The sequence below is a fragment of the Triticum urartu genome, chromosome 6, assembly GCF_003073215.2.
Source record: "Triticum urartu cultivar G1812 chromosome 6, Tu2.1, whole genome shotgun sequence".
NCBI lineage: Eukaryota > Viridiplantae > Streptophyta > Magnoliopsida > Poales > Poaceae > Triticum > Triticum urartu.
Genome location: NC_053027.1, coordinates 303073319 through 303092154, shown reverse-complemented (window position 1 = coordinate 303092154; position 18836 = coordinate 303073319).

Here is an 18836-nt window from a genome sequence, read left to right as displayed (position 1 = left end):
ATACTTTGCGAACTCCTGAAGGATTCCAGCCTCTTCCAGGAACGGGGTGTGCGGCCATTCACACGGCCGTACTTCTGCCAACCTCCGAGGGAGAAGATCACTATCAAATGACTCCCCAATAAAACCCTTGGAGTTCTTCTTAGATCCAAACTTCCCAAAGATATTCTTGGTTTTTCTATGAACAAAACTGTGAAAATTATTAGCCCAAAAAAATTTCTCAACAAAACTTCACAAAAATGATACCAACTACTCATAGGGATACATAAAGGCCATAGCAAGCATTCAAACTACTTAGAACACTAAGAATTCAACATGCAAGCTCATCTACAACAGCACCAAGAGTAGCTAATTATTCAAAATGTAAACCACTAAAACAAAAACTAATTGGACAAATGGTGGACTCACATACCAAGCAACAATCCCCCGAAACAGTTTCGGAAATGGAGCTTCGAGCAAAGAGATTGAAATCTGTGGGTTTGAGAGTAAGAACACAGGAGAGAGAGCAATGGAGATTTTTTTTGGAGGTAAGTGATGATGTGGTGTAAATAGATAAGTGAGGGGCCCCACATGGGGACCACAACCCACCAGGGCGCGCCTGGGGGTCCTCGCACGCCGAGGTGGGTTGTGCCCACCTGGTGCACCTCCCTCTTATGTTATTTGCACCAAAAATTCAGAAAAAATCATATTAAATTTTTCAGGGTATTCTGAGAACTTTTATTTTGGCTCATTTTTTATTGCATGGGAAAATCAGAAAACAGACAAAACATGGCATTTTATTTTATTTAACTAATAAAAACATAAACACAAAAAGTAGGGACAGAAGGTAGTGCTTACTAAATTCATCAACTTCATACAGTTCCAAAATGATCCATTAATAAGGTTGATCAAGTCTTATTAACAACCACTTTCGATCAACATGAAACCGAAGAACTTTCGTAAATCACTAAGTTACCTCAATGGGGATATGAATGTCCCCAAGAATAAGCATTTCATATTTCTTTTTTACAATAGGTAGAGGTATTTGAAAACTTCCAATAGTGATTGTCGGAGATTTTTCAATAACATTAATACCATTCACTTGGAGTTGTTTCTTCGGAAAGTGCTTTGTATGCTCATTACCATAGATATGAAAAGTGACCTTGCTTTTAGTGCAATCAATAACAGCCCCTGTAGTATTCAAGAAGGGTCTCCCAAGGATAATCGACATGTTGTCGTCCTCGGGCATCTCAAGTATAACAAAGTCAGGCCAAATAGTAACATTAGCAACAACAACTGGCACACCCTCATAAATACCGATAGGTATGGCAGTTGATTTACCAGCCATTTGCAAAGATATTTCAATAGGTGTGAGTTTATTCAAATCAAGTATTTTATATAAAGAGAAAGGCATAACACTAACACCAGCTCCTAAATCACACAAAGCAGTTTTCACATAATTCTGTTTGATAGAGCAAGGTATTGTTAGTATTCCTAGATCTCCAAGTTTTTTAGGTACTCCATCTTTAAAAGTATAGTTAGCAAGCATAGTGAAGATTTCAGCTTCCAGTATTTTTCTCTTATTTGTGATGATGTCTTTCATATACTTTGCATAAGGAGGCATTTTCAAGATATCAGTCAAGCGAGTATGCAAAAAGACTGGCCTCAACATTTCAGCAAAGCGTTCAAATTCTTCATCATCATTCTTTTTAGTTGACTTAGGTGGAAAAAGCATAGGTTTTTGAACCTACGGTTCTCTTTCTTTACCGTGTTTTCTAGCAATGAAGTCTCTTTTATCATACCTTTTATTCTTAGGTTGTGGGTTAGCAAGATCAACATGTGGTTCTATCTCAACATCATTGTCTGGTTCTTTATTATTTGGTTGAGAGTCTTCATGAACATTGGTGTTATATTTTTCACTATCACTAGGTGAGTGTTCATTAACAGACTGAGTTTCAGCATCAGAGATAGAAGTTTCATTATCATTAATAGGAGGTTTTTCTATTTCAGGTTCACTAGAAGTGTGCAAAGTCCTATCATTTTTCTTTTTCTTTTTCTTTCTAGAAGAACTAGGTGCACTACTGTTAGCTCTTTGTGAATCTTGTTCAATTCTTTTTGGGTGTCCCTCAGGATAAAGTGGTTCCTGAGTCATTTTACCCCCTGTAGTTGCAACTCTAACTGCAAAGTCATGCATATTATTATTCATTTCATCAAGCAATTCTCTTTGAGATTTAGCAACTTGTTCTAACTGAGTTTGAACCACAGAAGCATGATTTCCAACACCTCTAACATCATTTGATATTCTAAATAACAAGTCACTCAAGCGAGCAATCATATCAGAATTGTATTTCAATTGTTTCATAACATTTGCATTGAAGTGATCTTGTTTTATAATATAGTTTTCAAACTCATAAAGGCATTGACTAGGATGCATATTGTGGGTATTGTCATTATCATTGAACTTCATTAGAGAATTTACCTCTACCACCTTAGGCAGTGGAGGTGTATTAAGCCCATGTATTTCTTCAGCAGGAGGTAATTTTTTAACATCCTCAGCTTTAATACCTTTTTCCTTCATAGATTTCTTTGCCTCTTGCATATCTTCAGGACTGAGATATAATGTACCCCTCTTCTTCAGAGTCGGTTTAACTGGTGGTACAGGAGGAGTCCAATCATCATAGTTTTTCAATATGTTATTCAATAATTCTTCAGCTTGTCCAACAGTTTGTTCCCTGAAAACACAACCAGCACAACTATTTAGGAAATCCCTAGAAGCATCGGTTAGTCCATTATAGAAGATATCAAGTATTTCATTTTTCTTAAGAGGATGATTAGGCAAAGCATTAAGTAATTGGCAAAGCCTCCCCCAAGCTTGTGGGAGACTCTCTTCTTTAGTTTCAGCAAAGTTCAATATTTCCTGTAAGGCAGCTTGTTTCTTATGAGCAGCAAAATATTTTTCAGAGAAGTAATAAATCATATTCTGGGGCCTACACACACAACCAGGAGCAAGAGTATTGTAGCAAGATTTAGCATCACCCTTTAATGAGAAAGGAAATAATTTGAGAATAAAGTAAAAGCGACTTCTCTCATCATGAGTAAAAAGGGTGGCTATGTCATTCAACTTAGTAAGATGTGCCACAACAGTTTCATTTTCATAACCATGGAAAGGATCAGATTCAACCAAAGTAATTAACTCTGGGTCGATAGAGAATTCATAATCCTTATCATCAATAAAGATAGGTGAAGTAGGGAACTTAGGATCACATTTCATTCTAGCATTCAGAGATTTTTCTTTATACTTGCATTATAATTTCTCTAGATCATCTCTATCTCTGCAAGCAAGAATATCTCTAGTTGTCTCCTCACTCATAACATAACCTTCCAGTACATTAGGCAATTCATATCTAGGAAGGCTAGTTCTAGCAGGTGTTTCAGGAGTTTCAGTTTCAAGCTCATCATCGGATTCAACAACATCATGTTGTATAACTCTAGCAATTTGTTTATCAAGAAAGTCACCGAGTGGCACATCATCATAAAGAAAGGTACTAACATCATCATAAGAATTATCCATATCAGAAGTAGCATCATCAATAACATGCGACAAATCAGAATTAATAGCATGTGGTGGTGTTGCAAGTTTACTTATAACAGAAGGTGAATCTAAAGCAGAACTGGATGGCAATTCCTTACCTCCCCTCGCCTTTGAGGGAAATATCTTGGTCTTAGCATCCTTCAGCTTCTTCATAGTGATAATATGATAATAATCCCAAGTGACTCAACAAATATAGCTATGCTCCCTGGCAACGGCACCAGAAAAAGGTCTAGATAACCCACAAGTATAGGCGATCGCAACAGTTTTTGAGTGTAGAGTATTCAACCCAAATTTATAGATTCGACACAAGGGGAGCCAAAGAATATTTGAAGGTATTACCAGCTGAGTTGTCAATTCGACCACACCTGGAAATTAATTATCTGCAGCAAAGTGATCAGTAGCAAAGTAATATGATAGTTTTGATAGTGGTGATAGCAGCAATAGTAACGGTAACAGTGATAGCAGTAATTTTGTAGCAAGTGTAAGAGTGATGATAGCAGTAGTAACTTAGCAAGAACAATATAAGGTAAATTCGTAGGCATTGGATCGGTGCTTGTTGGATGATATTCATCATGAGACAGTTATAACCTAGTGCGATACGGCACTAACTCCAGTTCGTCTATATAATGTAGGCATGTATTCCATAAATAGTCATACATGCTTATGGAAAGAATTTGCATGACATCTTTTGTCCTACCCTCCCGTGGCAGCGGGGTCCATATTGGGAACTAAGGGATATTAAGGCCTCCTTTCAATAGAGAGCTGGAACAAAGCATTAACACATAGTGAATACATGAACTCCTCAAACTACGGTCATCACCGGGAGTGGTCCCGACTATTGTCACTCCGGGGTTACCGGATCATAACACTTAGTAGGTGACTATAACTTGCAAGATCGGATCTAGAACATGGATATAATGGTGATAACATAAGTGGTTCAGATCTGAAATCATGGCACCCGGGCCCAAAGTGACAAGCATTAAGCATGGCAAAGTCATGACAACATCAATCTAAGAACATAGTAGATACTAGGGATCAAGCCCTAACAAAACTAACTCGATTACACGATGAATCTCATCCAACTCCTCACCGACCAGTGAGCTTACGAAGGAATTACTCACTCCCAGTGGGGAGCATCATGGAATTGGTGATGGAGAAGGGTTGGTGATGACGAAGAACGAAGATCCCCCTCTCTAGACCCCCAAACGGACTCCAGATCTGGCCTCATGATGAAGAATAGGAGGTGACGGCGGCACCGTCTCGTGGATCGCGATAATTCTTTCTCCCTGATTTTTTTCTAGAAAAATTGGATTTTATAGCATCGGTTTCAGGGTCTGCGGGGCCACCAGGTGGGGACGACCCACCTGGGCGTGCCAAGAGAGGGGGGCGCACCCTGGTGGGTTGTGCCCACCCAGGTGCCCCTCTCCGGTAGGTCTTGGTTCTAGAAATTCTTATTTATTGCATAAAAATTCCTCGCAAGGTTTCGTTCCATTCCGAGATCTTTTATTTCTGCACAAAAACAACTCCATGGTAGTTCTGCTGAAAACATCGTCAGTCCGGGGTTAGTTTCATTCAAAGCATGCAAATTAGAGTCCAAAACAAGAGTAAAAGCATTAGGAAAAGTAGATACTGTTGGGGATATAGCTATTAGTTATGACCCGCCCAGGAGGGGCCGGGTCAGCCCCAATGGCGGGTTACACAAGAAGCCAGTAAACATTAAGATGATAGTTTATCATCTATTATAGAAGGCCCAAAAGCCTAGCGGTGGCTTAAGGACCAATATTGTAAACCGCCGTATGTAAGGAAAGACTTGTAAAGAAAGGCATATAAAAGAAGTCACCGAGCCGGACACGATTTATGAGCCGGCCGGGACTCTGTAGGCCACCAGGCGTCAACCCGTGTATATAAGGGGACGACCCGGTGGCGGCTTAGGGCAAGAAACAAGAGATCGATAACCAAGCCGGCGAGTTAAGCCTCTTGGTGATCGAAACCCCAGCAATACCAACACAACTAGACGTAGGCTTTTACCTTCATCGTAAGGGGACGAACTAGTATAAAACCTCTCGTGTCCTTTGTCCCGATTAACCCATTTAAGATTCCTAGTTGCGATGGCCCTACGACTAAGTCCTTCCACTAGGACATCTGCCGTGACAATTCCACGACAGTTGGCGCCCACCATGGGGCCAGCGCACGGTGGATTTGAGTTCTTGAAGGGCAACTTCGAAGGGCTCAAGGGATACGATGTGGGCTGGATGACCAAGAGTCGTCGCGGCAAGCTCTACATCAACGACGAAGGCTGGGGCCCCGAGGCCGGCTCAGTTGAGTACGGGTACCGGTTCCCCTTCGGTGGAATTCACGTCTTCATCGGCCGGATCGGCGAGTCAGGCCCTGAGCCGGACGTCCACACCAACCTCATCGAAATGGCTCAGCGCGCAAAGACCACCCATGTTCAATCAGTCGTGAAGCATGCCTTCGTAGGCTGCGTCCATGGTGGTGAATACTCTGAAGGATCAGTGGAGGGCGGTGAGACGGCTCTCTATTCTGACACTGCATCATCAACGGGCGAGACAAACTCTTTGTACCAGCTGCAGGATGGCATGCTCGGGGGCTGTTCCGATGGCAGCAGTATTCCGGATCCACTTGAGCCGCCGAATTGGGCCGGAGTCTTCATGGCAGGGACATAGCCTGGGCAGAACTCTACAGCAGTGGCGGCAACAGCTACCGGGTCGGCTACAGCCGGGTCAGGAGACCCCGCGCGCCCACCGGCTCAGATTCTAATGGACCTCATGGATAAACTGACAACTCTGTTGACTGCCGTGGTAGAGCCGGTGGATAAAGCCCAGCACGACGCAGAGGTGGCACACGTACGTGAAGAGATGGTGCAAGCTAAGGAAAATCTAGCCGCAGAGGAAGTCAGGATGGCGGCAAAGTGAGCGGCTTTGGACGTTCATGCTCAACAGCTTCAAGCGGAGACCTTCCGGCTCTCGGTGGATCTTAACGCATCAAACGAGGTCATGAGGAGGAGGCATCAGAAAACTCAGTCACGTTTACCTCTGAAGCTTGATCCTAGGAACCTATTCCATACACCCGGAGCTGGGGGAAGCAACCCACCGGAAGCAAACCAGATCACGACACCCGGCGCACCGGTTCAGCTGCGTGCCATGGAACCACCTCGTATAATTACTGCTCCACCTCACTACGTACCAACACCGTCGGGTTACTTATCCAACCCCTTGGAAAACCTCATCGCAGCGTCGGCTCGTTTGGCGGCTCTCCCAATGGAAGGTGGCTCACCGGCGGCTATAGAAACACGGAGGGTAAGAGAACTTCTTCAAACAGCTCTAGCACAGCAGGATGCGTACTCCTACAGTCGAGACAGGATCCATTCAACTCCTCGCGCAACTCGGAGCCCGAGCTATAGTAGGCATATGGAGTCCGCAGACATGTCAAGCAATGCTCAACGCCGCAACCGGTCACACAGGCATGAGCAGGTGCGGGCCGGAGCCTTTAACTTGACGGATTGGGAGAGGATTCAACAAGAGGCGGAACAAGCAGTTCAACTGGCAGCAGAGCAGGCGGCTCATCAGACCTTTCCGGCTTACCCAGCGACCTCAGTTGAGGCAGGGGTGACCACAAGAACCGGAGGCGTCCCTTGCCTGGTGTCAGCCATACGTAATGAGTGTTTACCAAAAGACTTGAAGGGGCCTCGTAAGGTGCCTAATTACACGGCCGACTTGCAACCTGGGGCTTGGATTGAGAGTTATGAGATGGCTATGGAGTTGTTGGAAGTCAGCGACGCGGCAATGGCCAAGTATTTCACTATGATGTTGGACGGGACAGCTCGTACTTGGTTGAAGGGGTTGCCGCCTAATTCTATCGGCTCATGGGCAGAGTTAAAGGCCCGGTTCATCTAGAACTTCAAAGACACGTGTAAGCAGCCTATGTCAATTGTGGACCTAACTAATTGTAAGCAAGAGGATGGCGAGTCTACAACCCATTGGGTGCGCCGGGTCAAGGAGATAATACATTCGTCTGATAAGATGGATGCCGGCTCAGCAGTTTTAATGTTGGAGAAAAATTGCCGTTTTGAGCCTCTGAAGCAGAAGTTGGGGGGCTCAAGCGTGACTGCAATGACATGGGCTAGTTGATGGCGGCTCTTGTCAAGTATGCTGATTCTGATAGTACCAAAGACCCGGTGTCTGACGAAGAAAAGACAGCGAAGGGAAAGAAGAACGGCAACGGCAAGGGCCACCAGCATAACCCGACAAATCAAGGAGGTAATAAACGTAAGGCTGAAGAGTTTGTTGCTAACACCAATGCACAGGGCGGAAATCAATGGCGCAAGGGCAGACAACCCCCTTGGTCGGGCGGGTCAGGTCCCACCCTTGAGCAACTATTGAATTAACCTTGTCCAAGGCACGACACCCGGGAGAAGCCAGCCAGCCACCTGTGGAAAGATTGTACGATCATGAAGGCGTTTAAAAATTCAAACACGTTTGATGGAGGTCACGGCCCAGGTGGCGGTTCAGGTGGAGGCAGTTTCCAAGGCCCGGGCGCGTTCAGGTGGAGGAGGATTTCACGGTCAGGGCCATCCTGGTAACCAAGGAGGATATAATACACAACCCGGCCAAGGTAATCAGCAGCAACAGTCCGGATATCAGAGCAACCCAAAAGAACTGAATAGTGGGCAATATCATGTATTCACCACTAGTTTATGTAAGAGGGACCAGAAGCTTCAAAAGAGGGTCGTCAATGCCGTTGAGCCGGCGATTCCACGTTACTTACGTTGGTCAGAGCAGCCTATTGTGTGGAGCAGAGAGGATCACCCACCCCGGGTTGATAATCCGGGTCACTTGGCCTTGGTAGTGGCGCTTCAGGTTGGTGGATATAAATTCAGTAAGGTACTGATGGATGGAGGTAGAAGCATCAACATCCTCTATTATGAGACGTTCCGCCGGATGGGATTGACTGATAAGAGTCTTAAACAATCCAACACTGTCTTTCACGGTGTGGTACCTGGCAAGTCGGCGTACCCAGTTGGTAAGATTGAACTGGAAGTAGCCTTTGGAGATGAGTATGATTCCAGAGCAGAAAAATTAAACTTTGAGGTGGTTAAGATCAAAAGCCCATATCATGCTCTGTTTGGACGGCCGACTTATGCCAAGTTCACGGCCCGGCCGTGTTATGTGTATTTTTGCAGCTCAAGATGCCGGGTTATAAGGGCACCATTACAGTACATGGGAGCCGGAAAATAGCCTTGGAGTGTGAAGAAGGTGATGCTGCCTATGCTGAGTCTGTTTATGCAATAAAGGAGTTAAAGTTTTACAAGGATCACGTTGACCCGACAGACATGACGTCATTAAATAAACCAACAACAGAGCATGAGCCGTTGTTGAAGTTCAAATCAGCTAATGACACCAAGATGGTTGACTTTGTGCCTGGCGACTCATCCAAGCAGTTCATCATCGGTGCAAACTTGTACCCCAAATAGGAAAGCGCGCTCATCGAGTTCATCCGTGAGAACTGGGACATCTTTGCATGGAAACCTTCTGACATGCTGGGTGTCCCGAGGGAACTCGCTGAGTACACTCTCAATATTGATCCAGAGTTCAAACCTGTTAGACAATTTCTCCGACGGTTCAATGAAGAAAGGCGCAAGGCCATTGGAGAAGAGGTGGCCCGACTCTTGGCGGCCGGGTTCATTGTAGAAGTCTTTCACCCAGAGTGGCTAGCCAACCTGGTGCTTGTACTCAAAAAGAATGGCACATGGCGTATGTGTGTGGATTACACCGATCTAAACAAGGCTTGTCCAGCTGACCCCTTTGCCCTCCCCCGTATTGATCAGATCATTGATGCTACATCGGGTTGCGCATGTTTGAGTTTCTTGGATGCTTATTCAGGTTATCATCAGATCAAGATGGCAGTCAAAGATCAGGATAAGACGGCTTTTATCACTCCTTTTGGAGCTTTCTGCTATGTGTCTATGCCTTTTGGGCTTAAGAGTGCCCAGGCGACTTACCAACGGTGTGTGCAGAATTGTCTTCATGATCAAATTGGGCGTAATGTTCATGCTTATGTGGATGATATAGTGGTAAAATCTAGGAAAGAGGAAACCTTGGTCACAAATCTGAAGGAGACCTTCGATAATCTTCGGGTCTACAAAATGATGCTTAACCCGGCTAAATGTGTTTTTGGAGTCCCAGCCGGCAAGCCCTTGGGTTTTTTGGTGTCCAACCGAGGTATCGAAGCTAACCCGGAGAAAATCAAGGGAATTACATCCCTGGCCAAGCCAACATGCATCAATGACATTCAATGGCTGGCGGGTCGTGTTGCTGCCTTGAGTTGGTTCATAAGCCGGCTAGGGGAGAAGGTGTTGCCTTTGTATCAGATGGTGAAGAAAACAGATGATTTTGTTTGGAGCGATGCGGCAAACTCTGCTTTTGAAGATCTGAAGACACAGCTTGCTGAGCCGCCGGTCCTTGCTGCTCCAGTTGAGAAAGAGCCGATGTTGTTATACGTAGCCGCCACCTCACGCGCTGTTAGTGTGGCTATTGTGGTGGAGTGCAAGGAGGCTGGCAAGGAACATCCGGTTCAACGGCTGGTTTACTACGTCAGTGAGGTGTTAATTGAATCCAAGCAACGATATCCACATTGGCAGAAGCTCGTGTATGGGGTGTTCATGGCAAGCCGGAAGCTTAAACATTATTTTCAGGGTCATCCAATCACTGCGGTTAGCTCTGCTCCTTTGGGGACATCATTCAAAACAGAGAAGCCACTGGACGAGTTGCCAAGTGGGCCATTGAGCTTGGGTCTCATGGGTTGAAGTATGTACCACGTACTGCAAAATCTCAAGCACTAGTTGACTTCATTAATGACTAGACAGAGATGCAGATGCCAGAAGAGAAGCCAGACAACACGTATTGGACTATTCATTTTGATGGGTCCAGACAATTGGAAGGCTCGGGGGCTGGAGTTGTTTTAACCTCTCCTCGAGGTGAAAAATTGTGTTATGTGTTACGGCTGATGTTTCCTTGCACTAACAACGCAGCAGAGTATGAAGCCTTGCTCCATGGTCTTCGAGTGGAAAAAGAGATGAGTTTGAGCCGGGTCAGATGTCTTGGCGACTCAGATTTAGTGGCTCAACAAGTATGAGGCAAGTGGGATTCCAAGGATCCTCTCATGGCGGCTTATCACCGGGAGGTTGATGTTGTTGCAGGGCATTTTAAAGGTTATCAGGTGGAGCACATTGACCATAGGAAGAATGAAGCGGCTGATGCTTTAAGCCGGTTGGGGTCTCATTGTAAGACGGTACCACCTAACACCTTTTTGGATGTTTTGCATAACCCGTCTGTCAAGTTGCCCACAGAAGAAGATTTAGTTGTTCCTGACCCGGAGGCGTAGTTGGTGGCGGCTCTTCATGTCATCCCAGATTGGACAGTGTCGTTCTTGGCTTACATGACCCGGGGAGAGTTGCCAACGGATGAGACTCTGGCTCAACAGGTAACCCGGTGGTCTAAGTCAATGACGATTTCAGATGGGGAACTATACCATCACAGCGTCTCTGGAGCGTTTCAGCAGTGTGTTTCCCCCGAAGAAGGCCAAGAAATACTTCATGAGATCCATGAAGGCGATTGTGGTCATCACGCCATGCCAAAATCTCTGGTGGCCAAGGCTTTTCGTCATGGTTTTTACTGGTTGACGGCTCACGCTGATGAAGAGGATCTGGTCAGCAGATGTGATGGATGTCAAAAGTTCACACGACGAGCACATGTTCCGGCTCAAGAGCTCCGGATGATTCCAATCACTTGGCCATTTGCGGTCTGGGGGCTTGACATGGTGGGGCCTTTCAAAAGGTCTAAGGATAAAAAGACACATCTTTTAGTGGCAGTTGATAAATTCACAAAGTGGGTTGAGGCAGAACCGGTGAGTAAGTGTGATGCGGCCACGACGGTTCAGTTCATGAAAAAGGTGATCTTCCGCTTTGGTTTTCCACACAGCATTATCACTGACAATGGCACTAATCTATCCCAAGGAGCTATGGAGGAGCTTTGTCAACGTGAGCATATCCGCCTTGATGTTTCTTCTGTAGCTCATCCTCAATCCAATGGTCAAGCTGAGAGAGCAAATCAGGAAATTTTAAAAGGTCTCAAACCTCGGCTTATGGTTCCCTTACAGGGAATGTCAGGTTGTTGGGTAGAGGAATTACCCTCGGTGTTGTGGAGTATCAATACCACACCTAACAGGTCTACAGGTTACACACCTTTCTTCATGGTGTATGGAGCAGAAGCAGTGTTGCCTAGTGACATCCGTCATGACTCGCCCCGTGTGGCAGCTTATGTTGAAGCTAATAATGAACAAGCCAGACAGGATGCACTCGACTTGTTAGATGAAGAAAGAGACTTAGCAGCGGCTCGATTAGCAATTTATCAACAGGACATGTACCGTTATCATAGCCGCCGGGTTAAGTCCAGGACTTTTCAGGAAGGCGACCTGGTGCTCCGGCTCATCCAGGATCTGTCAGATGCACACAAGTTATCCCCACCTTGGGAGGGACCTTTTGTGGTCAGCAAGAACTTAAACAACGGGTCGTATTACCTCATTGACGTTCAAGAGCACAAAGACTCACGTAAGTCGGAGGAGGAGACCCGCCGGCCGTGGAACATTGCTCAACTTTGGCCATACTACACCTGAGCCACCGGCTCTCATCATGTACATACTTTAACATTGTATATACCATGATCACCAATAAAGTAAGACCATCGGTCTCTTTTCTTTTCAAAGATTATGCATCTTTGTTATTTCTTATTTTCAAATGACTATTAAGGAGCTGGTCATATTTGAATCCAGTATAACCTTTTTTGCTCCAGCTTATGATCGTATTCGAATCTAGCTGCAATATCATGGTCACTTGGGGGCTTCTTGTTCAAACATAGGTCATATTCGAACCAAAGAGAACATAGCTGTCGTAACCCTCTTGATTGGCTCAAGGCCAAACTCACTTGGGGGCTTCTGGATCGTATCCGAATCATAGCTTAACCCCTTTTGGGATCCGACTTGGATCGTATTCGAATTAGGGTCGTTAAAAATCTCTCAAGGTCATTTGGGGGCTTCCTGTTCAAACATAGGTCGTATTCGAACCAAAGAGAACATAGATGTCGGTACCCTCTTGATCAGCGCAATGCCAAAGCCACTGGGGGATATATGGTCGTATTCGAACCTTAGCTTAACCCCTTTGGTCTGGTTTACTGGTCGTATTCGAATCAGAAGCCCCCAACTTTTCAACACAAGGTTAAATTATACTTTTCATCCCTTGTTTGCCTTTTAGTGTTTTTGTTGTCTCAATGCTATAACTAGTTAGCTTGATCTTCTTCGCCGGCTGGATTATTTGACAGCAAAGGCACCAAGGTATGATGATCATTAAGTATTCAGAAGCATTGACTTCTCAAAATATTTAAGTTATCAACTTCATTACCCGGGTCATTTAAACCGGTGGTCTAAAGATCAAAGGTACACGTATGGCTATTGTTTGTACGCAATTGCCTGTTGCATTAACTAAAGAGTTAATTTCAGCTTTGTACTCTTTTTATATTTGTTTTTGTTTTCTATTATGGTACACATATTGGCTATAAGCCGGGTGTTTTAACTCATTCGGTTCTAAGCCGCCAAGCCAGTCTTTTCTCTTGTATCTACAGGAACAGAGTTAAAGTGTTGCAGAAATAATCATCAAATATGATGCATATGCTGCCATCAGGAAATACGGAGTCACACACAGTGTTTTATGCACGATGGCATAGGCAAGGCATTCAGTGTTTTCACATCTGAACTATTACAAGGATTTTTATAAGCCAATGAAGATGGTTATTACTCCTCCCTCGCCGGTTCACCACCCTCTGTTGGCTGGAAGTTGGGTTTTGACAAGTCAAAACCATTCACAGCGACAAATTCGGCTTCTTCATCGATCAGGCTGGTCGGGTCAACTTCCGGGGCAAATGTATTTTCTCTTACAGGCGGGATCAAATCTGTCACCTTGTACGAGGGAGTCGCCATCTTCTTATTTTCAACATCAAAACCCGGCTGGTATTTGTCGATGTTGGTGTCATCTCCAAGGGTAGTTGCTTGAGGTCGGACTCCGCGCACGCAAGCCATGAAGTCCTCCTGCTCAAAGGGAGATCCATCTTCCTTCATGGTGGGATAGCCTCTGGACATGTCCATCAGGTCCAAGTCTGGCACCAAAGCCTTGGAGCGGCTCAGGGAAGTCAAAGCTCCGGCTCGCGCACAGGAGCGCTTCACTTCTTGAAATCTAGAAGGAAGGATTGACAGTTTCTTCAAGATGTCGTAGAGCCGGTTGGGTCCTTGATTGGCAGGAGAGATGGCGGCAAGTGCCCGTTGTGCGCCAATATACAGTTGTTCTACTAAAGTATACACTGCCTTCAGTTTAATCAAAGGATCCTGGCTCGGGTTTTTGCTTCATGGGCCTGCACATATTTTATACACAAAGTCAGCTGGCGGCTTGTATTCCAGATCAGTAAAAAATACACAAGACAGACGGCTTACCAAAGATGGTGGCCACCATTTGAGACACCCGGCTCTTTAAACCGTTCAGTTCTGTGGAAACCTCTTCAAGGGCTGCTTCGGCCTGTTCGGCACGTTGTGTCAGAAGCATTTTTTCCTCTGCCTAGGTTTTCTTCTCGGCGATGAAGTTGGTCTTTAAATTTTACGTCTCAGAGAGACTTATTTGTAGTTGGAGTTAGCAGATTGGATTTCTGCCTCCTGACTCACTATCCGGGTCTTCGCATCAGTTAATTGCGAGTTCAGTTCAGATAAGGCATTCTGTAGAAAACATACTCAGATGAGTCAAGATTTTGCTCAAAGGTTTAAACATCACAATTCAAGTCTCAAGTACTTTACAAAAAACCACTTGACACTTGGGGGCTAATGTGCGCCAAAACAATTTCTTATGACTCTACAGACATACTTTAAGTCCCAAGTACTTAACAAAGTAATAGCACTTGGCACTTGGGGGCTAATGTATGCAGTTCAGCAAGTTTCTCAAGGTTAAGCCGGAGTATTAAGTTATTTGAATATGGTACAAAACAATTTAAAGTACCGTCTCATTTATGATCAAAAGGAACCGGCCCTTGGGGACTACAGGTGAAGCTTTGTTCTATTTTAGTGAATTCAAGAAAAGTTTCAAAGGTAAAGGTCTTGCCCTATATTATAAAGTCTACAGATCATTCTGGTTCTCTCATAATCTGAAGACTTGGGGGCTGGAGGAATATAGATAAGCCAGAAGAATGTACCTCGTATTTCAACTGCAACTGTTTGACCATTTCGATCTCAGAGTCGCGACTGGAGTGCACATGGCTGAGATAGCCGGATAAAATATCGTTGGCATTTAGATGGTCATAATTGGCAACATCAAAGCGCACTTTCTGCCTCTCCAATGCTTCTTGTTTCGCAGTACACCGAGCCAGCACGGTTGGATTCCCCGGCTCAATAAAACAGCTCCCGGTGATCTGAACGTCTCGTGCAGACGGTGATGGCGGGTTGGCTGAGCTTGATGGTCCAGTTGCGGAAGGATTCACGGTGGTCTCATGAAACGATGGCTCAGGAGGATTTTCTTCTGCATCGACAGGCGGGTCTTCTGGAGCATTAGTTAATGGAGGGTAAGGTGGCCTGGCCGGGTCAGATGCAAGGATTGGCGGGTCTTCCGCCAGTTTAACTGCCTTTGCCTTCTTGGACTTAGCTTGGCCGCTAAGAGAAATATTGCGACTGTCAGTTCAAAGATACAATTCGAACTACCCGAAAAAGGAGGATTTTTCATTACCTAGGGGCGGTCTTGAAGGCCGGAAATTGGGTCTGCGATGAGTCGCCAGAAGAGCGAGACACCTCCTGAAAAGATAAAATGAAGTTAAAGTAATGCAAGGGAAAGGATCCATTAAACAGAGTTAAGGACAAAAGAAGTAAACCTCATTCCGGCGCTTCTGAGGAGTTTGTTGAAGAACAACAGCCGGTTCGTCTTCTGTCCGGGCTTGATGGTGGCTCTCATGTTGCTACTTTTTCAAAATAAAGTTGTGATCCAAGTGAGCTAAAGGGTTAGAAAACCTTACTTTATGGATCACTCGTCGAATTTTTTGTCTTGGCAAGGGCTCTAAGTCGGAGGAAATGATAGTTACCTCTTCTTCCATGGTCTGACTGGCCCCAGTATCATCCTGGAAATGAACAGTGTCAATAAGATTATTAAAAAGTTGGCCAAGGGAGTCAAGGGCTACCTCCGACCCAGAAGTATCTTCAAGTCTCATCTAGTCTTCGGTAGTGCTCTTCTTCTTCTTCTTTGACCTCCGGGTCATTTTCTTGGCGTTTATGGCTGTGACTCTCGCTTTCTTGGCAGCTTCGTGGTCATATTTAACTTTCTAGAAGTTAGAGTTGGCCTGTAGACAGGTAAAAACATGATGAAAAGGTCAGGCAAGTATTAAACAATACGGCTGAGAAAAATACAAAGGAGAAGATATCAGAATATCCTTACTTCTGGCACCGGGTTAAGCTTGCAGAAGGGGTTTAACCCGACAATACTGCAATCCTCGTATTTCCCGTTCACTAGAAGGGTTGACATTGAAACAATATCTTCTTCTGTTAATTGAACGGGGTTGTGACAAAGAGAGTCATCTGGGCCTCCACCATACTCATACATCAGCTTTGACCGACGGCTTAGAGGGATGACCCGCCATGAGATCCAGCGGCGGGTTAGATCGACTCTAGTTAACCCTTTCCCTAACAGAGCATTAATCCTTTTGATGGATGGTATCAGCTTTCTGCGTTCAGCGGCAGTGAGCTTGTCAGGGAGCACAAACTTGGAGTCAAGACGTTCGGGGTGATAACCCAGCAGTGGCCTCTCGTTTGCCGGTGAAATGTCTTGGCAGTAAAACCAAGTCTGATTCCAGTCTTTTGGATGACTCGGCAAGACTATGAGGGGGAAGACAGCACCCTGGCGGCGTTGCATTGAGATGCCTCCAAGCTCTAAGCTAAGGACGTTGGTGCACTCGTTCTGTCGGTTCAGATAAAAGTATTCTCTAAATAGCTCTAGGGTCGGTTCTTGTTGAAGATACACCTCACAGAGCACTTGGAAGTTACAGATGTTAGATATGGAATTGGGCCCAATATCTTGAGGGCGGAGTTTGAAAAAGTGGAGGACCTCTCTGAAGAACTTTGAGCCGGGCGGTGAGAAGCCACGGTTCATATGGTCAGTAAAAACAATCACTTCACTAGCCCTTGGATTGGGCCGTTCTTCTTCCGAGTCAGGGGCACGGTAAGACATGACGTCTTTTCCTGGAAAAAATCCTATGGTGAAAAACTCCTTCAAATGTTCCTCAGTTACGGTTGAGGGAACCCAGTTACAGATGGTTGGTGCTTTGGACGACATGATGTGCAAAGAACTGAAAGAAAGGCAACATGTCGGTTCAATTCAATGGTGAAGTTAATAGTTAAATGATGATATTAAAGGGAAGTAATGGTGGCTTGGTTAAGGGATAATGTCATATAAGGAAAAGTAAGCCGGCATAGTAAGCCGACTACAGATATTTGAGGAAGGTAAATTCAGCTAAGTGTTGAGACAAACAAGTTTCCTAATTGCTTGGTATTATTCCAGATCAAATGGCTATTCAAAATGGAGAAAATTCTAGACCTAAAAGGTTCAGCGTAGAGGAGTCTATAAGTTCTAATAAGATCTTTGAACCATAGAAAGGGATCTGCGGTCGTCGGAAGTAGGCACAAAAACTATGAAGAACTACGATGAACTATGAAGAACACGAAGAAATCTGAAAACCCTAAATGCGGATATGAGAAGTGAAAAGGAGGATACTTACAACCGCGGATCTTCTGCGGTGGTCACCGCCGTTCTCTGGATCGGTTCGGGTTGATGCAGCGGCCAAAGTCAACGGAGACGGAGGCGAAGCACGGCAGTGGCGAAGCTCGAGCAGCAGGGGGTTTGCGAGAGGAAGAAGACGTAGCGAGAGAGAAGAAGGAAGAAAGCCGAGGCGTGCCTATTTATAAGGAAAATGTGAACAGATGGGCGTCGAAATCGAGGGATAGCCGAATAATGGTTATCCAACTACACAGATGCCTAGATTCTTCGGAGACATTAAAGATGAAGATCCGTTGGGAGATGATGTCATAAAAGTTTTTTTCATTTTCAAAAGATGACGTCACGGCGGGTTACAAAAACTTCTACGAGGATAAGATGGATTTTTTCTAAGTATTGAAGATTTACAAAGAACGAAGTTCAAAGTCAACCTGGGGCCTAATGTTGGGGATATAGCTATTAGTTATGACCCGCCCAGGAGGGGCCGGGTCAGCCCCAATGGCGGGTTACACAAGAAGCCCAGTAAACATTAAGATGATAGTTTATCATCTATTATAGAAGGCCCAAAAGCCTAGCGGCGGCTTAAGGCCCAATATTGTAAACCGCCGTATGTAAGGGAAGACTTGTAAAGAAAGGCATATAAAAGAAGTCACCGAGCCGGACACGATTTATGAGCCCGCCGGGACTCTGTAGGCCACCAGGCGTCAACCCGTGTATATAAGGGGATGACCCGGTGGCGGCTTAGGGCAAGAAACAAGAGATCGATAACGAAGCCGGCGAGTTAAGCCTCTTGGTGATCGAAATCCCAACAATACCAACACAACTAGACGTCGGCTTTTACCTTCATCGTAAGGGGCTGAACTAGTATAAAACCTCTCGTGTCCTTTGTCCCGATTAACCCCTTTAAGCTTCCTAGTTGCGATGGCCCTACGACTAAGTCCTTCCACTAGGACATCTATCGTGACAATTCCACGACAGATACGTTGGAGACGTATCACTGTCTAAATTTGTAACATGTCTGTGTTTTGGATTTGGCCCCAACATCATGCTCCTCTGGTGATCTAAGTGAGATTTCTGTATGCGGGCTGCATAGACTACCATTTTTATAATTTTTAAAATATCACCTGCTTATGCTTCATGACGTGTAACATTATTGTTAGTCCTGTTTTGTCATGTACAAAATAGTCTGTCTTGCTCGCTTCACTGTTGTAACTATGTTTTTGCCCTAGTCATGTGTACTTATAGAAACATTTCAGGATGAAGTGACATCAACACAAAGATCTGCGAGTAGTGCGGCATGGTCGTTACCAAATGATTATGGATTGGAATTGGAATGTGCTGTTGTTCTCGGGGATCAACTAGAGGTGGCAAGACAACGTGTACATGATTCTCAACGTGCAATCAACAAGT